Below are 22,234 nucleotides of genomic sequence, written 5' to 3'. Positions count from 1 at the left end.
TGAGGTCCTCTGCATCCTCTTAGAAGTAACTGAAATACACAGAGATGAAATTGGCCCTGAAATGCTATTTCTCTGCTAGGAATTTTGTAGCCAAAGCTTCATCGTGGCTTTTTAGTGACAGGATGTCTTGTTTAAACACGGAAACGTTCTATCATCAATGAGTAGAACTGTTCCAGCAGGCAGTCATACCATGGTTGCTGCAAGAATGAACTGTTTTGATGAGGTGTTAAAACAGTCATTGGGACTGCACGATTTCTTAATGCCTGCAAGCATCTCAACAGGGAAGAAACAAAACAGAAATCATGAAAATAAAAAATGTTCTGGGCGCTTGAGCAGATTACAGCAGACCTAAATCCATCCTGTTTCGAGACAAAGATGAGAAGAGAAAAAATGGTTTGCTTATCTGTCCGTGCTTCTTCTTGTAATTCCTACCACAACTCGTGGAAGACCTCAGTTACATACCTGTGTATACAGAGGCTGAGCTCACAGCTGTAACCCAACCAAAACCAACACAGCGTGCCAAAAGGAAACGCATCTTCACCGTGCACTTTGTCCACTGCAGTAAACTGGAAAGTAATTCTGCCTTACGAGTTAGGACAAAAAGAAAAAAGAAGAAGAAAAAAGAAGTAATCGGGAATTCAAGCGCAAGGGATGCTAATCTGCCAGACTCGCTCAGCGTGTTAACAGCCAGGGGAATTAAACTACATCTGATATTCCAATGGACGGAATGAAATGAAGCGCAAAATTAGCGAGCGAATAAAACTCGACCCCACCGCGTCCGCTCCCGCTGGAAACGAGCGGCTGCCACCTGGCGGCAGCACGGCCCTGAGCCCTGCTGCCAGCCCGAGCAGCCGAGGAAACAACCAGCGCACCGACGAACAAAAGCTGGGACCGCAGTAAAAAATCGCCGAGAAAGAAACGATGCCTTCAGCTTCTGGATTGGTTCACATCGCTGGGGCGTTCGGATGAGCGTGCGCGTGGTTGGATGTATGGTGTTTTGTTGTTGGACAAAAGGGAGTGATGCAAAGCGAAAAGTGAGCAGCAAGAGCGCTGCAAGTGAGAAATAAGGGTGTTCTGGAACAGCCCGAACAAGTTAGGGTGCACAGTGCTGAACAGCTGAGCAAGGGAACTGCCCCAAAGGAGTCCTCGTGAGCAGAAAACAGATTTTGTTTATCTGTAAACACGCAAATCTCAGCAAATGAATCCTACTGCAACTCTTTTTCCCTTTCCCTTCCCTCCCAGTGTTTAAGCCCTTGATATTTTCTTTATTTGAGTTAAAAGTGCAACAGTGCTCCTATCAGATGTGAAACCTTCTGCTGATGGTTTCTAATAAGAAATTCAGATACCATGTGTTAGTGCCTTGCACAGCTTTTAGCAACTCCTGGCGTTACAGGGGAGACGTTCTCCCCTAGGATCCCGAGGGATGTGAGCAGTGCACTGTGCCCTTCCTGTACCAACCTTTTCCTCTCAAGCTGTTGATTTAAGTGGGTACGATGCTTCTTGACCCACACTTTGCACAGACGCTTGTATTACTGCTAGGCTGATCTAGCATTGCTGTATATGTACAAAACAAACCTAAATCACTGCGGTTAGAACTGCCTGTGAAATTCCTGCAAACACAGGAGAAAACACACAAAGGAACAAAATGGTGAGCGTGGCTTTTCCCCCTTCTTCCGCCTGAAGCAAGCGGTGTTTCCCCAGCACTTGGTGCAGAGAGAGCTCCCCCTCCTGTTAAAACTCCCCCTGAGCCCCTCTCCTCCCCTGGGAGACTTCCAGCACTTAAAGGGATTGGTAACGTCAGCTGCCAGACATTTCAAATTAGCAATGGATATAGAAACAGAGCACTGAGTGTTTTTTTAAATCTCCCTTATTATTTGCAGTCGCTTAACCAACCATTCCTGTCAATGGGAACCAGCCAGGATGCAAACGTTCATCTCAGCATCTTGTTGCTCCACTAAAAGAGCCCCCGGAAGCCCCAGGATTACTGTGTTGTCTGTTGCAAGGCATTCTGACAGCCTTCACCTTGTGGAGTCTTGCCCAGCATCTGCACAGTGTGGAAGAGTCTCCTATAAATACAGCAAATGCCCATTGTGGGTAAAGCTGGCCAACTCAGAACGGTCTGAGGAGTTGAGACCGTACTTAACAGATCCATTCTAACACACATCAAGCACAATTGGCTGCACCTGACATTTCCACTGCTCTTTATAGCTTCTGAGGACCTTGCTATTTTCCACTATTTTTTTTGTTTAACCCCATTTGTAAGGACTATTAGGGGTTTTATAAAATGGAAGGTTTTATGGTAAGGAATATTTTTAAAACCTCTACTTCCCAAGCATGAATAATCTCTGTGGCTTGCAGAAATGCAGCAATGTGTGGAAACACTGTGCTTCAATAGAGAGGAGCTGACAGCAACAACTGGGGTCTGTAACTCAAGGCAGGGACTTCAAAAGGAGACGGTGGCTGTATAATGCTGAAAGCAGGAATTCCTGGTGTTTTGTGTGAGCTAGAAACTCAAGAAGAGGATGCGCCAAGGCAGGACTCTGTAGATGCCCTCTGGCTGCAGGCTGGAGCTCAATGGTGTGGCGTGCAACGTACAACAAAAGACAGACTGGGAGCCAGCCTTGGGCACTCACTGGCAGGCCTGGATGCTCGGGGTTTGTAAGCTCTCAGTGTTGCTTTGCTGCATTGCAGACAGAGATGTAATCCTCCAGCTCCCACCAGGGCTTCTGCCCCTGCTCATCAGAACCCCATCCAAAAAGCACAGTGCTCCCAGCTCACACAAAGCCTTTGCATCACACTCCATGACCGTGACCGGTTTCTCTCTGGGTTAATCCATGCCATAGCAAGTATTTTCTAGACATTTTACCCTTGGGTGAACTGAGATGGGGGATGAAGGCAACTGTTTGGGGTGGAGGTAGAAAGGGAGGTTTGTCCTCTCACTCCTCCACCACGACCGTCAGCTCCATCTGTCTGCCCATCGCAGTGCCAGGCTCCAGCATGACTCCTATCAGTCTGCAAAGTGACGCATGTTGATGTTTTGGTTTGATCCTTGGAGAGCTCTACAGAGACATTTAATTAGACAAAATGAATTCCTTTGAGAGCGACCTTCTGGCAGCGCTTTGGAAAGTGCTAGGAAGCTTCGGTTATTCAGATGCTTAAAAAATTGGCATGAGCCACTTTCCAATTTAGTTTTAAAAGGACAACCAAATTGCAGCACCCCCCAAGTCAAAAGATAGCTGTGGCTCACCTGCCAGGCACACTATAGAAGACAGAGTGCCAGACCTCCTCCTTTGAAGCCACTTCCCACAGCTGCAGAGCTGTTCACTCTTTTGCTGACATTGTCCTTTGGCTGCTTCACTCTCTGTCCCTTTTTGCTGCGATGGTGCCACAGTGCTGATTGGACATGACAAGCAAACGTGCAGAACAGCATCAGCTGGTTTGTGGCATATCCAAATGTCAGCAGTCCCTCTGTGTCTCACTCAAACGTGGACGGAAAGGAAGGAGATACACGAGTGGAAGCAGCCAGGCACGGGGAATTGTGAGCGCAGACACTCTGGAGGCCACGGATCACTGCCAGCTTTGCCACCTTCCTAATGATGGAGGACTCTGGTGACAACCAGTGAGGAATGGCAGGGTGGGGAGAATTAATGACCACCTAAGTGCTCAGGCTGCTTGGGTTCAGTTACACCTGGGCTAAGATCACTGGGGCCATGTGAAACCGTGCATCCTCCAGCCGTAATCACTTCTCAGAACAGGATCTAGTCCTATCAGAATCACAGAATGGCTTGGGTTGGAAGGGACCTTAAAGATCACTGAGCTCCAGCCCCCTGCCATGGGCTCGTTGCCACCCACCAGCTCAGGGCCCCATTCAGTGTGACCTCGAGCACCTCCAGGAAAGGGGCATCTTCTTCCTCTTTTTCTCCCCCAGAGTTTTCCATACAAGTTGCATGCAGAGCTCTGCGTTTCCTTCTCAGCACTGGCTTTTTGATGCCTGAGTTGTCACCAGTCCCTGTGCCAAATGAAACGCTCCCTTTGGAGGCAATGGCCAACACTGCTGTCCTTGTCACCGCTCACAGTAGGATGGAGTACTTTCTGTGGGAAGCGAAGGGTGGGACAACACCAAAAGCTGCAGTGCTCAGCCCCCTTCTGGCACAGCCAGAGAATGCAGCAGTGACAAAGGGATGCACGGTGCATGTCTGTTTTATTCAGCCTCCTCAGTTCCTTTAAATTCTCTCTAAAGTAAATGAGGATTTACATGGATCTTAAAAAATTCCGTTCATATCAAGCCGTAAAGGAAGAAGGAATCCATACTTAAGCACTTAGGGAACATCTGCAGAGCTCTCTGCAAATGGGATGGTGCTGGAGCATGCAACGGGGTTAGTGTTAAATATAGCTGGATACACTCCCTCGGCCTCCCAAACTGCTGAAAACCTCCTAGCAGGTGATCACAAGGCTTTCTATAATTGAAATAAACTTAATCCTGACAGAAATGTAGCAGCAGCTGCTATGAGAGCTGTGGCTGCTGTCCAAGTATTTCCCACATTGTTCTGTTCTGGATATTGAAAAGGGGCTGATGGCTGCGTTGCAGGCTCCTGCCACTGCGTGTCTCTGACAAGAAAGCTGCTGTGGTTTAGATTTAAGGCCTTTGTTGTATTTTTTATAGGAACACTTTTCTCTTGTGTGGGGATTGCCATGCAAGGATCTGAGTCGCTCATGTATTAATTACTTATGGTCTGCAACAACACTCTAAAGGAGAAGTAAAATATGGAAATTATATCTCATATATATATATATATATATATATATATATATATATATATATATATATATATATATATATATATATATATATACATATATATACACTGTAGTAACACATGTAGGCAGTGGTGTACATATATATTAATATGGTGAGATATCAAGCTTGATACTGCAAAGATAAAGGCAACAGAGCTTGTAAGTGCTGGGAATGCATCAGTGAGACCTACCAGCTTCCCTGGAGCCTTCAGACTGAGTCTGGGTCTGCACACGGTCTCTTTCACTATCTCCACTGTGCTGCCAGCACTGTGCTCACAGCAGCTCAGAGGAGCTCCTGCTGTGTACCACAGCCCTGCTGCCCTCCTGCTCTGCAGACCTGCACCCGCACCTCCCGTGTCAGCTCTATGGCTCAGGCTCCCAGAGTGGAAAACATTAATTGCATCCTTTTCAAACTCTCTTTTGCCCTGAGCTAGCCAAGACAACACTCACTTTTTGTGTGACATCCAAGGCTGTTCAAAGGGCAGAACAGAAGATGGTGCTGCCGAGCCAACATGTTTTCACAAGAAAACTTCCTTGGAGTCATTTCTTGACAGCTCCTGTTCCAAAATAGCCTTTGTTTAAAGTTGTCAAGGAGATAAGTTTGAGAAGCACAAGAGCTAGAGAGAAACATCCCACAGCCACTTCTGTCGCAGAGTGGAGATGCAGTGAAATATTGATGGACCAGCCTCCCTAATCATTATCTCGTACCGAGGGGCGAGCTTGAAATCCAGAACACTCCTGCTCCCTATATAGCACTGCTGGGATAAAGCTACATGGGCAATTGGTTCGGGGTGTATATGGCTAATGAACAGGTGTCAGCTAGGTAGCGTTGTAGGAGCTAATGAGATGTTCAATACAAAACACATCACTTCCAGGTATCATTGGTGCCTCGCTCCTGGATTTCATCCTCCTCTCTGCAGCTGCCTGTGCAGCCCCTCTTCTCTGTGTAAAACAAGAGGAGCAGAACAAAGAACAAAGGAACTTCTGATCATCGAACCGGGCAAAATGATGTCAAGCTCTCAGACTGTATTTTTCTCTTATTAAGACTTCTGTTATTCAAAACACAGGCATGCAAAAGTAAGGCGAATAATTTCCACCCACAGTGCTGGCAGCTACAAACTCTACAGAGAAATTTTAGCTCAAACTGAGAGCAGTAATAGGAAGCTGCTTTGGTTTTCAAATCCAGGGTGCTCTCCTGCCTCCATAGTTCACCTTCCTTCTGACCAGATTTCAGATTAGGACAAGCAGAACTGCCCAGAGTATCAGTGGGAAGGCTGCTTATTAGGCTCCCCAGTTCCAGGAGGTTTGGTGGTTTGATGGAAAGAAACATCCTAAATTCAGATGCCTCTTCAAAATCCAATTTACTTGGCAGCTGTAAATGAAGTGGCTGTAAAAGAAGAGGCTGTCTCACAGTATTTCATTTTCTAAATCTTGTGGCACCTGTAAATGCAGCTGAGCATAGATGGCTGAGCATCTAAAACAAAGTGGTGCTGGGAGCAGGAATCGCACTCCGCTTGGTCCCTCCTGGCAGCTCCAGACTTGGTGAAGTCCATGTGGATTGCACAGCTAGAAATTAGAATTCATGCTACATCTTGGCATATGAGCACGATGACAAATGAGGTCTCTACTGTTAATTCCTCTAGAAAAGGATGCCACACGTTCATCTGCCTGTGGCAGCACAGACGATGACTGCCATCAAAACTCAGAATTCTTCACTACTTCTGGCCTTAACACAACTTTCCAGGTTAGTTTGATGGAGCAGCTCTATCTCCTTGTTTTCATTTCTCTAGCTACAGAACAAGAATAATATTTATCTATTTTACAGGCCACATTAGAAAGATTAATTTGCTAATGCTTGCTGAGTACTCTGAAGACATAAAGCAACAGATGCATTTTAGGGACTGTGTTTAGTGTGCCTGCAATCAATAGATACTTGGCAAAGATACTAATGAAAGGACCCAAAGCATGTGGGAGCATAGAGCAACCTGGATACCCACTATCTATTCCAGTCCCAACCCAGGGACCATAGCACATGTGTCCACCCTGTGCCAATGTGCTCACTGCTTCCTATGGCAGGGTGAAAAGCTCCTATACTCTTCAGCTACACAGATGATGAATTCAAAAACAGCAGCAGTTCTTGCAGAGGAGGGAAGAGGCTCATCAGCTTGGTTGTGCCCAGAAGCTCTTTGGCCATGAGTATGGCCTTCCATCAGGCTAAGGCTGAGGGATCCAAGCACAGTTCTATTGGTAAGACATCAGCATACTGCTGACTTTCTGAGGACACTGTCGTGGGGAGCAAGGGAGCAGTAGAGTCCTGCAGTTGCTCTGCAGCTTTGGAAGCTCAAAACAAGCTAGCAGACTCAGCCTGAAGCAGCTGCTTTTCAGGAGTGTTGTTCCACACTGGTGAAGTATCACAGATCAAAATTCGGTTCCTGTCTCACATCTCCTCAAGCAGAAATAATAAAGCAAAGACTCAAAGCAGATTCAAAAGGTTACCAGGTTAGAGGTGTAAGGACCAGAAGCAATGAAGTCCTCAATGTCTTCCTTCAAGAAGTGCTTATCTGGGCTTAAATGCTGCATCTTTTAGCAACGAAGAAAGTCTGTCAGTCTGAATACAGAACTGTGTGAAATGCCAGCTCATTGCCTCCACTGCCCAGTCTGTATAGTGAACTCATCACTCATCATACTCACAGGCTTTCATCTTTTATTCTTGTCCCAATATTTATGAAAGGAATGGGAACAGTGAATGTGGATCAAACACAGATGAACCAGCCTGAGAGGAAGGCCCTTGTGCCTGTAATACAAACCCACTTACTCAGAGCCTAAATTTCCTAAATGAGACCATGAGTTATTCCTAGAAAAGCTGCAAGGACAGGAAGAAGCATGCGTGTTCCAAGACCATTACAGCTTTGAAAGGCCCCTCTTCCTAAAGCTCTGTCAGGTCTCTCACCATTTTCTGGCAGCACGTCACTATTAATTACTAATTATCAAAGCAGGCAAGTCAGGTCCATTGCTGACCTACTGTGTGAGAAGGGCAAAAAACCACATCTGTTCCCACTGCACTGACTCAGGATGTAAAGTGATGTAAATGTAAAATATGTGCACTGAAGAGGTTTGATGCTTAATATAGATCTTGTTAAATGTTCATAAAGAATACTGAAGCCCTTAGATTAAGAGGTACACCAGAGGAGAGTGATAGGGTTATAAAATCCGTTTTTGCAAATAACTCATATTTATATAGTACCTTTCAGCCTACGGATCCCAAAGCTTTTTTCCAGCATAACACCTTAATATACAGTGCTCGCTTCACCTACCAGTTCAAGGCAACCTCCCCCAAAGTGAAATGTGGCAGCTATGTAATAGCCCCGAGTAGTAGTAACTTTAATAATAGCAAGGCATTTATATGGTCTTACAAACTTCAGAGAGTTAATTCCCTGCCCCTTCAGGAAGCAGACAAGGTTTATTATTCCCATTTCACAAAGGCAATATAACCAGAGTGGACAAGAGTGGAGAAAATCTGCACTCCCAGAGATTTATAAAGTGAAATTCCATGCATGAGCCTAAAGTGCTTTTAATCCCACATAGAGAAAAACATATCAACATGTCTTATTAAAAAAGAAGTCCTTTACTAAAAATAATGATGTGGAGAGAGCTCTGATCTGGATTCTAACACCTGCCACTTCAGCTGAATAAACTGCCTTCTCAAGCACGTGTTGACATAGAAACATCGTGGTCCACAAACACTTCTGTGCCATGAAACAAATTGGGCGCTCAAAATATACTGCCAAGAATCAGACAATCTGCTTTAAGAGGACCCAAGAGTTAGTAAAAACCTCTTGAAATACAGCAGGAGAGAAAGCTGCAGCAACACCAATCTCCGAGGCAGACTGGCATTGTTCTTGCAGCTCTACAGTTCTTTCCTGCCCACCTGCACTGCATTGCAAGGATGCTTTCAATGAGGAAGAAAACTTAATTTTGTTACCTCAAAGGTTCTGCAAAATGTTCCTGAACTTGGAGTCCCTCTTTTTATCTATAGGAAAAGGAAGGTACCAAATCATCAGGATTTAACTTATTTACTGAGAGATGGAGTTCTGTCCCCGGGTCATACTACTGTTCCTGTATTTTTAACTCAGCAGTGGTGGAGAGGAAAAAAGCAGTGTAAAAGGACTACCCTGCCCCTGGAGGCTCAAACCTTTTTAATGATAGCACTGAAAATCCCCCCAGCTTTCATTCTCCCACTCTTACCTACTAAGGACTTGTCTTTCTTCATTGAGTGATTATTTACAGCTTGAACAGGAAACATTCTCATCCACACATCCCTTTACTCCTTAGGACTTTGCTTATCTAGCCCAGATTGCATGAGGTCGCTGCCATCTCCCTCCAGCCAAAGCAGCTTTTCAGTGGGGCTTTAACCACGGTTTCAGTCAGGGTGTTACAGCTCCCAGTGATCTGTACCACTGCTCGTCCTTCCAGCAGAGCCACCCCCTGCAGATGCCCTGAGTCACTCCCACAGCCTGGGCCATGCCCAGGGCAGGTGGAGGCTGAGCTGTGACATCTGCACCCTGCAGCACCTGGGGATGAGGTTTGGGGAGGCAAGAGAAACGAACTCACCCATGCCAAGCATCATCAACTCTCTGGCAAAGTGATTTCCATCACAGTAGCATATTTGCTGCAGGAATCATTTCCTATTCATCACTGCAGCTATAGGAATGTAACTTTGCCAGCCAGGGCTTGGCCTCTCTTTCCAGCATACCCTCAATGTGCTATATAGCATCTTCACGATGTGCCACATGGATCAGTGCTCCTGCCTGACTCACTGACCTTCTTCACTTCACAGAAGCTGCTTCCTTTCATCTCTAGACTCCATTTCCCCCAGATAAATCTGCACTTCCACAGTCCCACTGCAGCCTCCAGAGGGAAAGGGTGTCTGGGGAAGAAAGGACACCTTTACTGCTCTCCTCTCTACCCTTTAGGCAGGTCTGGTGCACTGCAGCAGAAGAATGCCAATAAAGCAGTGTCATGCATGGGAAGCCACGCAATCAGGGAAGTTTTATGAAGAGCTATTGCAGAGCTACATGGGCCCTGGCAAACACACCGTGGTCTGAACTCATAGCCTGACCTTCATTTAGGCACGTGGACAAGGATACAGGGCCTAGCTTTGGTACTCAGAAATAAAACATGAGGCTTTCTGACATTGTCAAGGCCAAAACCAAGTGCAAAATCATTTCTGGCACTGAGCTCCCAGCAAAGAGCTTTTAACCTTTTCTGCTTCTGGAATAATTTGTTTAACTCTGTAGCATTTCACTACCACACAACTCAAACAAGTCCTGAAGATCAAGGCCCAGGGGAAAATCCTCCCTAGTGTACTTCATGCACTACAAACCAACAGAGATGGTGGTGGAGGAGAGCCTGACTTCACTTCCTTAGCAACCTGGATGCCAGGAAACCAAACACACGGCATTGCAGGCAGCTCCTGGGCACAGGCATGGCTGCTGCAGTCCAGGAGAGGAGCAATCTCAGCTGCACTAGCTGACCCAGCAGCAGCACAGGGCTGTGGGCTCTGTGGATGCCACTTCCTCCGTGCTCTGTGTCTGCCTGCAAAGGGCCCAGCTCTGTGGGTTGCACTGGAGTTAAGTTTTGATCCTGAGTAATCAGTGCAATGAAGTGTATCCTCATAGGTCGGAGCTACCACGTCAGTTGCTTTCTCAGAATGACGAGGAGATTTACAAGCTTAAGAGAGCTTACAGGTCCATATTTATAGCTCTCAGGTTTAAGCCCAGACCTGGACATCCACACATTTGGGCGTAGAGGTATGATGAGCAAGTAAAGAAAGTGTTTATCTATCTCCACCTCCTTTCGATTCCTACCTGTGAGATTACCATCCATCACAGGCACAAGAGTAAGGAGAGAGCTGCCTGACTGTCCTCCACAATGCTCAGCTACCCTGAACAATGCTGAATTACACCACCTGCAAAGCACACTTTTCCATGAAATAAATCTTGCAGCTCTTTCTTTCCCTTCTTTTCCCCCTCCCTCTTTAACTCTGAAAGAATTTCATTTAATACCCAGCGAGCAGAAACCCACCAGGTTTCACCCTGACCTTTGCAAATGGAAATATGATGTAGTGAGAATTGAGACCCTGAGAGTCAACTAGCTTCTTTGGTTTCACTGCTGAAATACCCCAGGTCATTCCATATTTCTATTATGAGCCTCAGATAATAGGGAAGAAAATTAGGTAGTTCCATTTTTGGATTAGTTGGGTTTCTTTTCAGCTGGGAGATGGGATCTGAGGTATGTGGAGAATGACTGGAGGCACGGGATGAACAGCTGATTATAGATGTTGTTTAGGATGCTATTTCTGCATGGCTTGCTCCAGAGAGATTGAAGGAGATTGTGTCTGTTTCCCCTGATATTTATACTTGTTTTCCATCACTGACTTCAAAGTCATTACTCTGCATTTGTCCATATTTGAAAAAGTAGAAAATCCAGGACCACTGTTTACATGTATCACCATACTAAACCTTACCTAAGCTTTTAAATTATCAAAAATGGGTTGTGTATGCAGAGAAGAATATTAAAAAGCAGCAGGGAACCCACAAGCAACAGTAAGATTTGTAGGAAGAGGAGTATCGCCAAAGTTGATGCATCTGTTTATGGGTAGAATTATAAGCTCTAGTTCAGAGCCTGCAAATTGCCATATGAAAGCAGATCTTCCTCTTCACAGAGACTGATTGATTTCTCCAGGTGCGTATGAAAAGAAGAGTTTGCAGAATCAAGAGCAATGTTAGTGAGGAAAAGAAAAAAACAAAACTAAAAGATCACTGCATGAAACATTCGATAAACGTAGCTTGGAACGGTTGGATACTACACAATCTTTAATCTTGAGAAAAAAAGGCACAGAACAACGGCTGGAAGGTAAAGCCTGATTAAATTTAACAGTAAGTTTTTAAAACAAAAAAAGCAATATGCGTGATTAATGAAGCGAAGTATTTGATTTTCTAACTCATGAGGTCTTCAACTCAAGTCATTCAAGACGAGAAGCTTTAGTGATACACATTAGCATGCTCGACCAAGGGTTGGAAAGAGTAGGTTTGATGCTCTCATGTTTTTATTCTGTCTTAAAATTTATCTATGGGCATGTTTGGATTTGGAAAAGCATCTGATACCACATCATAAAATTTAGCTCTTTGGATGATCTGAAAGCAACTTTCCATGGATTGAATCCTAATCCATGCTTTGCCTGCAGACAACGAATGCTAAACAGGCAGTTATTGTGTCACAAAATTATGTTTATTAGGGCATCAGAGAGATCAGGTCCTCGGTCTTTTTTGACATTTTTATTGATGACTCTAAAAAAGGACTGAACAAAAGGATGACAGGCATTCACAAAAGTGATGTGAAGTTGAAAGGGATCACAAATGCTCGGAAAACCATAAAGATAACGCAAAGGAACCTGGATAGTCTGGAAACTCAGAGTGAAAATAGCGCAGTGAATTTCAGAGCAGACAGGTTGGAAGTCTTGGATCGCTTGATGCTTAAAGGTTTTAAAGGTGATGCTCATTAAGATTGTGCCATGGGAAAAAAATACGAAAAGATGAAGTGTGTGGGGACACACTCCAGCTGAAGCTCTACAGATACGTGTTACAGCAAGCCAGGAAGAGAATAACAGAGAAATCTTTTAGTGCCTTTGGCAGGTAAGGCATTTAATAAACATCTCTACCAAGAATCTTCTATAATAAAACTCAAGGTATCATTTCCGTTCACTGAGCTAGTGTCATGTCTGCAAACTACATGAGGCTTTGTCTCCTCAGTGCATTAATTTCCATGCAAATGCCCAGGCAGAGCCTCTATTAGCAACCTCTGTTGACACGAGTAGATTATTCACAGAGGCATAACTAAATCTCTCTTATTTCAGAATCTACACTTGCTCCTCTGGTGGCAGGTGAAAATTCACAAACAAAAATGTCTACTGCCTTCCTTTTAAGTATTTGGGGCTGGATTTAAACCTACAACCTCTATTTAAAGATGGATTCTAGACCACCATCGTGCCGTGGTAGGCTTTAAGACTCAGCATGTGCTGTGGCCTAGACACAGTTTGCACCAGACCCAGCAACCTGGCTGGAAAAGAAGTGGACTAAGACCAGGAGACTCTTAGGGACACTGTCAACAGCAAGTGGATCATGTATCTTTATGCCGTAGGGATACAGGGAACATTTAGCCAGTTTAGAGCCAACTCTTCTGGCTTCCCTGCTGGGCTGTGGCATCCCTTTGAGGGTCCTTGCCAGTAATGAGGGAAGGGTATTCTGCAGGAACAGTAGGACATAGCATTGCAGCTGTGGAGCTGAGACAAGACAGCACAGTGCTACATTGCTCTACAGAACACCCAAAGCTAGAGAATTTGTATATGAGGGAGGAATGATCTTCTCCCATAGCTCCACCCCACCCTGTCTGGCACTAGCTGATGCCCTCCAGCCTGCTTGTCCCAGAAGCAGGGAGCAACTGTCTGCGTGACTTCAGTTCTCTGTGACCTAGAAGTTCTTTCCAATTTACCACTCACATCATTCAACCAAAGCGATACATACGGACCCGCACGCAGAGCGTACAGTGCTGCTGTGCCTTACTCCATCGGCCTCTGCTGCTCCCTAGCATGGCTTTATCTCTCTACAAAATAAAGGTCATTATGGTGTTATTCAGGCAGTGGAAGCTTTGAAGAAACGCTTTCAAGTACACTATAGAAGTAGACGTTATTACCCACTGCCCAGGGGTTTGGAGAAGGTTTGCTCCAATAAAAGGCTTTGCATTGTGCTGGCAGGAAGCGCTACACATTAAGTGGAAAATTTTCCAAGCTGAATTCAGATGAGTTGATTTTTTATCAGATCTCCTTCTAGAGAACGGGCACACCACTTCCTGGACTGTGTGAGGGCTTAATGCTCTAATAATATTCACCCTACCAATACAGATTCACGGGGTAGAGCAACATGAGAAGCTGAAGACTGAAATTTTAAGGGGCTGATGTGAGATAAAATCCAATGTTCACAGGCGTAATGTCAGGCTCAGGACGTGTGCACGCAGGAGTCTTGGTGCTCAGGGTTTAGAGGCACAGCAGATTTAGCAAGGGGCAGGAGGTAGAGCAGAGGCTAGATAGGCAGTCCTCATAGCTAGGACCATGGTGAATTAGCCCCTTTAGGGAAGACTGTAGGTTACGCTTGGCTCCAAACAATGCTCAGCCTCCTGCTTCATAAACACTCCGTCCCTTCTCAGGTATTTGAACTGGCGGAAGAAAATGGAGAGAAACAGGAAAGGCTTATGAGCAGACATCTTTCATCTCGACCGCAGTAAACCTATTAGCACCGCACAGGTGAGGAAGGGTTTGTGGCACTGCGCTGATAACAGCGCTGACAGCAGATGTTCAGCGCCAGGCAAATGCCTTAGAAACAACTTTATTTGAAGTGCTTACTCCCAAAAACTGTCAGCTGTATTTGGGCTGATGCAGAAAATATTTTAAATGGTGTTTCAGACAGCAAAAACAAGAGATGGGTAGAAATTACTGCTCACAAAAGCTAGGCTTAAGTGACAATTTCCGTGGTGAAAAGCTGCATTTATTTAGTTGATGTAAAGCTGCTTCGTAAAGGAAACATTTTACATCGACTCTTCAGGTGTAAAGAAGGCTTAAAAATTAGCTGAAAAAAAAATGTGTTTGTTACTTGAGGTTTATCTAGGCCCTTTCCCTTTCTTCTTTGCTCTTCACATTTTTAAAGGGGAAAAGTAGGTATTAGGGTTGTTTTTTTTTAAGATAAAAGAGTCTTTCAAACATCTAGATTCTCACCCCAAGTATCTTCCCAATATTTTAATTAAAAAGATGATAAGAAGCAACAGCGAGTTTCTAGCAATTTATGAAATAATCTTTCCCTTCCCAACTGCTTATCTTTTATCTTTTGATCTAGCAAGGCCATAATCCTACTGTCTCCACTCATCCTTAGAGACCCCCCAGCCAAACAAAGATAAGACTTCCAGTTTCTTAAGTAAAAACAGAGTAATCCCTTGCTGTCATCTACAGCAATACCTAACAGAAACGGCACCAACGAGTCACAGCACCGAGGTCTTTTTCCTACAAGCAGATGTTGTGGCAGATCCATTTTTTTTTTTAGATCAATAGCTCTTCCACAGCACTCGTATATAGCATGGAAACATACAAAAGAGCATCTAGGTGGTCACTCTGTTTCACAAACAGGGTAAGATTATGAATAGAAGTACATAACATGTCCAAAGGCACCAGTCACAGTGAGATGTGTGTCGTGGGGTTGGCAGGTCACAGAGCAGCTCCATGAGCATCAGGCTCACTGAAGATCAGCCACACACACCACAGGATGTCTCTATGACAGAGTGCAGATGTCCCTGAGTTGTCTTCACAGTGATAATGATCAAGATGACTTATTGCCAAGTCCTACACGGGCTCAGATGGATTCTCTGCTTCTTATACCCATGCAGGGCTTTTGGGATGTCTGTAAGCAGGTACTGAAGCAAAGAAATTCTATTACAGCATACACATGTCCCCCCACAGAAATACCATTTCGACCTCATCTGACTTATCTCCTGCAATGACAAGACAAATGCCATATCAGATGGTGGCAGCAGTTCAGCCAGAACACAAGACAATGAAACCAGGGTTCTTTTTGTCCTTTTTGTTTCACATCTGGGTCACCTGTAGCTCTGTATGGAATCCTGCAGTCACTGTAACACCATCCATAAAACCTCCAACGTTATCTGAGGCTACAAGATTATTAGCTATCACCCCAATGAGTTTATTTAATGCAGCTGAGATAAAGAAGAACACTCTAAGAATGCAGTCTGCAAATTATTTTAAAAAACAGACTTGAATTATGAGTCACTTTCCTTCAGGTTGCACTTCAGCAGGCCATCGGGGACTTACTGCATGAATAGCCAGCCAGCCGGTGGGAGGCAAAGTCATCATCAGCTTTTGTGTTCTTTGATTACTGTTATTCAAACGAAACAAAGATTTGTGGTTTATTGGTGTTCTTCCTTTCCCTTTTCTTTTTTCTTCCCCCCTCCCCCCAGATTAACTGCTACACTCTGACATTGTGTATATTATGGTTATTGTAGAAACTTGTTGAAGAGATAATCTGTGCGCACCAGTTTAATGACTGCACCAGGCTTTATTTAAAAGAAATCTGTTGCTTATCCTAGACTTAAATTGCAAGCCTTTTACAGCAGTAACACTGGCTTTTAAGTGTCTGTAAAAAGCCATAAACCCTTTACAAGGTTACAGAAATAACAGTCTAATATAATGTGCAAACTAGGAGGATGCACAGGAGTCAGACTTGTCCGAGCATAGGTGAAGATACTGCCTGCTCTAGATCACTGTCTTTAATTAGCAACAGGACCTGCAGTAGCCCTCAGATCACTCTTGACAGATGAGGCACTGTGCTTTTACTGCACTGCTGGTTCAGGTTATCTGTCAATAGTCACCCGAAAAAGGATTTAACCTTTAATGTTACATAAACTCTGGTGGCACGTGCCCTCTTTTCTGTCATACAAGCTCAAAGGCTCCTCTGACGATACCTGACCTGGTCACTCCTTGCATTTATACCTCTGCTAGTGGCCTGAGTTTTCAGTTTTGAGGCATGGGAAGAGGCAGGCTCATACAGCATCGCTCCTTTGCACACCACGCTTTATTTCTTCCCTGGTCTTTGCTCAGAAGATGCATCACTTCTGCAGAAAATCCTTGAGAAGAAAGTTTGCTTCATTTTGTATACACTTCATTACTTATACAGAAAGTGCATTCATTCCCACAGATCCCAACTTCCCTAAATCCAACAATTTAGCCAGATTTGTCTCTGCTTATTTATTCTCTGAACCATTTACTGCAATTTCTCACTTATTCTGAGTGCTGAAAATACATCTGGGTGCTGCCTGAAAGTCATCAGAAAGCCCAAAGGAATGGGCGACCTGAGTTTCATGTGCATTTCTAAGCAATGCATAAAGAGCACTCCCCACAAATGGGGATGTTCTTGTACTAGGCATCCATAAATACAGAAATCTGCCATTCCCAGAAGCAGTTACAGACAGAAACACTCTTACTAGCGCTTTTTTAGCCAGAACCAGGCTCTTCTGCCAAAAGTGCTATTGCTAGTGAGAGCTCAAGTCTGTAATGACACTGAACAGGTGTAAACTGGAAGAACAGCTCAGCAGGGGGAAAAGCTAAACCAACTCCCACCCCTGCTGTAAAGCCTTCTCCTCGAGGTTCATGTTTTAACAGTTTAGAAAAGCAAGCTCTCACCGGGAAGGAAACCAAACACCTTCCTGCATTTTCCACTGACTGAATTTCCTCTCTACTCCTCAAAGTCTTGCTCCTCTACCAAAGCCCTTGGGAGCACATGCCTGTGCACTAACCACTGCTAAGGGGGACATGAAAGACAGATAGAGTTTCCTCGTTATCCAGGTGGGACCCTCTGTCCGAATTACATGGAAGATGTGACGTATTATGCAAAATCTAAACCCCACAAATGAGTTCAAATCTCAGCCAGACGACTGTTCCAACAGAATGCCTATTGCAGAAGGGTTGGCAAATTCCCCTTTCCTGTATTTATTACTGCTCTGTTCAGAACAAGCCACATGATGTCATCGAAGAACAGAGTTGCAAAATTCCACATTCCAGACTGGGAATCAGGAATGATTCCCAGTTCAGGCAAATGAGATGAAAAAAATATCAGTAAAGCATCCACAAGGGAAAAAAAATAAAGGCTGAAACAGAAAAAAACCCAACCCTGAAGCCATGTGAAACAAATGATGTTCTCCAAAGCTGACACATAAATGATGCCCTTTACTGAAGTCCTCAGTATCTTCAGAATACAGAGCTAGGATTGCAAAATGAATTTAAAATTCAAGAGGAACATTTACAGATTATTTATGTAGCAACAAGCTGCAAATCTTGCCTGTGGATACTGCCATTTGAAAGAGATTTTGGATGTCCTGTTTCACACTTCACTGGCATTTTAGGGATGGGACTATAAAGAAGCTTGCAAGCTCCCTTTGTTCTAACACCCTATTTGTTTCAAGAATAATCTGAAGAACAAGTATACTGTTATTACAAAAGCTGTGTCTTTTATTAACCTTGCAATAAATTGCTGCCATAAAAACTTGAAGATCCTACTACATTACCTTTGCTAAGATGAGGGCCCTTTTCCTTCTGCATTACAGCTTTGTGATTCCTTTCCAAAATCCATGCCACTGGTTTAGTATTTTCAGTTTGGGGGTAAACTTTCCCTCTTCTGGCTCCAAAGAGAAATAAATCACCAGAGACGTTAAGACACCAGTGACAGCTGGGTCAGTTTAGGCTGTCTAAAATTAGCTGAGTTGCTGCGAAGTCCTCAGAAGATACAATTCCTCCTGGGGCTGTATGCTTTGTTCTCAAGAAAGTCAAGCCATTTTCCATTGGATCAGTAACATCTGAAGAGGAAGTGACTACACTAAATACCTTGTACAGTTCATAAAAAACTGGATCAGGGCTGAGATATTACTTTCCTAAGAATCAGCCACTTGGGATTTCCACTGAACAGATGGGAACAAATCCCAGTCTGTCCTAATTAAAGAACAAAATGAAATTAAAACATAATTGAACAGAACCTCAGCATCACACACAACGTGGTGGAATATAACATTCTATTGCTTTGCAGAATGAAGATTCCAGGGAATAAATGCAGGGCTCATCCAAGTCAGTAGGTCTCATTTAGAGAAAGTCAGATGTGGCCCAAACACTGCTCAAGTATCATCTCAGCACCAGGTTTGTGAAACTTTCTATGTTTGGTCACAGCTGCATCTCTCTGATGCTCCTCGACCTCCTCCAGCAGAAAAGACAAGTGAGACAGGCAAAATTAGTGCAGGAGATACACAAAGTAACTCAGCATTGGACCCCCACTCAGCAGGTCTCATTTCTAAACATGGACACACCTCTCTAGACATTGTTGAGCTGAAATTACCAGGATGCAAGGAGTGCAATAAAATGGACCCAAATCATTAATCACCATCACAGAGTGGCTGGTTAAACCCAATCATGTTCAGAACCAGAATACTAAGGGTAGACACAGCCATAAAGAGGAATCTCAGAAGGCAGGAAACAGAGCAGAGGTACAAATGGAAGTAATTGCACTTCGTATGTGGATAATACCTTTTCTTCCTTCTGCTGCACTGCTTCTCATCTGAGCACCAAAAAAAAATCCAACAACACAAGCTTACCTCTTAGAGGGATCAAAACAAGCCAGAAAAATCCTGAGCTTTATCATTCCTAAACTGTTTGGAATATCTTTGACACTGCACATACTGGTACAATTGCACCTTGTCAAATAGAAGAACTCTGTAGTGACAATAAATATTAATTCTCTGTGCTGGCTTTCAGCATTAATCTTAGTAGACTGAAATATCTGCTGCAGGAGCATCAAGAAATAAATGAAAAAAAAAGCAAAAGTAGCAATAAAAGTCAAACAAAAGTGCCAGATCTAGCATCCACCACTGCCTGGTTTATGCTAGTCAAGTAACAGATGTTTCAGGCTAAGCATTTTAGGGAAAATCAGACTGATGCGCTCATACAACACAGCAAATTCTGTTGCAAACTTGCAGAATCTTTTGGGAAGAAATTTGATTCTGTTAAAAAATGGATGTGAAACAAACTGACACAGGCGACAAAGCTTGCAGCGCCCCTCAGCCAGTCCTACACAAGAGCAGCAATTAAGCAGATTAAAGATGATCACAGGAAAAACGTAGGTCCAGAAATGTTAACTTTTCACACTCAGAAAGGATTTTGTGCTGCCCACCACCCTGAATCACTGCAAAGACAGCAGTACTCAGTTCTGAGCAAGCTCAGAAGGAGTCTTTGTGGTTCATCTGTCCTTGCACAAAGAATGCAAAAGGAAAAAACATGGGACAGCATCTGGTTTTTACCCCTCATTTCTGCATAACAGTTGGGCACTGGAGACAGCAGTTACAGATATTAGTTTTTGAGGGTAAAGAGTGCCTTTGTCTACATACATGACCAGTACATGTCAGTACAAAGCCCACATTACACTTCTATGAGCAATAGCAAATGATAGATGCCTTTTTGGACCCTAAGCTCTGTGACAAGCCAGAATCACTTCTCACTTTGGAAGCCCCTACACCTTTTGATCCACTAGCACTGAGCTACAAGAGCATAGGACAGTGAAATGTAATAGAGGCAAAGCAGCAGCTGGCAAACATCTCACAACAGGCAACATCAGGGTCAGTGTTTACAAATAATAAATCATGTGAGCAGTGCTCACACCAACGTTTGGGAAAGAGTCTGCATCACCAATCTGACCTCCTCCCCAGCTGGATTCTTCTCTTTTGCTGAACAGAAATAAACTGGGGCCCCATGTCGGAAACTGGGAAACTACACAAAACTAAGCAATGAAATAAAGCTGGAACAATGACCAATTCAGACAGTTTAGGTGCCCTTCTGCACACGGTGCATGTCCTAATTTCCTCATACCAAAGAACTTCCTGCAAAACACACAGGATGCCTTTATTATAGAGTGGGTGGCGTTTGATACAGCATCCCAATTGGCCCTGAAAGCCTACGAACCACACATTACTTACTGCTGCCTTTCCAACTGGACACTGCCAGCTGAACTACTTTTTACTTTGTAATCTTTTTCAAAGTTGGTTGACACACGCACACAGATCATACCCTGCCTTGATAAGCTTGAAGTGTAGGCGGAGTTTAATAGGAAGGAAATGAACTCCTTCCCCTACTTTCTCTCCCTTCAGTGGCAACATGCCCCTTCCCCCAGAGACAAGCAATTACTTTGCAGCAGTGAAACTTGTCCTAATCCGCTACAGCACACGGCAAGCAAAACTAAATGTCCTAGCAGTGCCCTAGCATAGGCTGCCCTATTTATTCTCACTGTCTGCCTTAATGGCACTGCTCAAATACTCATCATACCTGGATTAATTTCACAGCCACGACTGTGATTTTCCATGAATCTTAAGAAAAGGACTACTGTCATTTGATAGATGTCAAGTATTGCCACATAAATTAAACTAGACCCGAAGTGGGCAATTAGAGTATTTTGTTGCTGAAGGCAAAAGAAGTAAATCTGTTTTACTAACTCTTGCAGTTTAACAGATACAGAATGCTGAATCAGCAACACAACGAGGTTTACTTCATGTGACTGCCCATGCAAATGCATCGCAGCTTGAACTCTGTGATCACTTCATTTTATATTTGGACAGATGTTGCATGCTGTAATTAAAAACAGTTGTTATTGGCAAGGAAATGTTACTGGAATAAGGAGCAGATGAGTTCTTAAGGAACCCACTGGGCCACGTTCATCCCTGGTGTTACCCCATTGACTTAATAGGCATACAAAAATAAAATTAGTCCAATCTGTTTCTTAGATAGATGTCTCTAGGGGAACACGAGAGCGAGACAAGATAATTGAACCCCTTCCCTAAGAGTCCAGTGCCATGTATAGAAAGCAGGCAAAGTTTCAAACTAAATGCTTCTCAAGTTTACTCTCATTTTTGGGAAGGTTTCCTAAGTGGTGTGAATTATTACACACTTGCAAGAATAAAATCAGTCGTAGGGACAAATCCCACTTGCAACCTTTCTAGACAGCAGTCCCATGCAGAAAGGGGTTTGTGCAATGCCACAGGTTTGAGTCACAGGGAGAAGGCAGGGATGGACTCCTGAAACACCTCAGTGTGCACCAAGGGATGGTGAACATTTAACACCGTATCTGTTTGCTTAAGCCAGCAACGACAGCGTCTGCTAAGGAAACACGAGCACTGTGAGCTCACCAGACAAGTAATGAGATCCAACTCTGTATTTATAGAGCAGTCACAATGGATTAACACACCCTTTAACTGTATAGATCCTCACCAGCTGGCAAGTGCCTCTGGCACCCTTTAAACACAGGAATGGTTGACTTACATAAAGCAGGCCAGCCTGGGCACAACATCTGTCAGTCGCTGCAGTGCTGCTCATGAAACTCAGCCTGTCTGCTAGGCTCCCAGCTGGCAGTGATAGCTTTATCTTTCTCAGTCCTGCCTCACCCTTTCCTCTGTTGCTAGTGGGAACAGGCCGTCAGCCTTTCTTCTCAGCGTCTTTCCTCCTTGCTTCCCACTGCTAAGAGAGAAAGGCCTATATGAGTCACTGAATCAGCAAGGTTGGAAAAGACCACCGAGATCATCTAGTACAACCACCCACTCACCACCAATACTGCCCACTGACCACACCTACACCTTTCCTGAACACCTCCAGGGACGGTGACCGCACCACATCCCTGCGCATCCCCACTTTTGGAGAAGGCATTTTTCCTAATACCCAACCCGAACCTCCCCTGGCACAACTCGACGCCGTTATCTCCCCCTTCCTATCGCCGTTCCCTGGGAAAAGAGGCCAACC

At 44.3% G+C, this 22,234-nt stretch overlaps 1 protein-coding gene across 1 annotated transcript in view; it reads right to left on the bottom strand.

Moving 5' to 3' along the window:
- CHD2 (chromodomain helicase DNA binding protein 2) overlaps positions 1-22,234 on the bottom strand; it is a 284,189-nt gene that overhangs the window by 82,160 nt on the left and 179,795 nt on the right. The window lies entirely within an intron of this gene.

The sequence above is a fragment of the Cyrtonyx montezumae genome, unplaced genomic scaffold (genome assembly GCF_038088225.1).
Source record: "Cyrtonyx montezumae isolate F1298 unplaced genomic scaffold, pur_monq_1.0 scaffold_17, whole genome shotgun sequence".
In the NCBI taxonomy this organism is placed as follows: Eukaryota; Metazoa; Chordata; class Aves; order Galliformes; family Odontophoridae; genus Cyrtonyx; species Cyrtonyx montezumae.
Note: the sequence above shows the minus strand (reverse complement) of the source record. Positions and strands in the feature narration are given on the sequence as shown.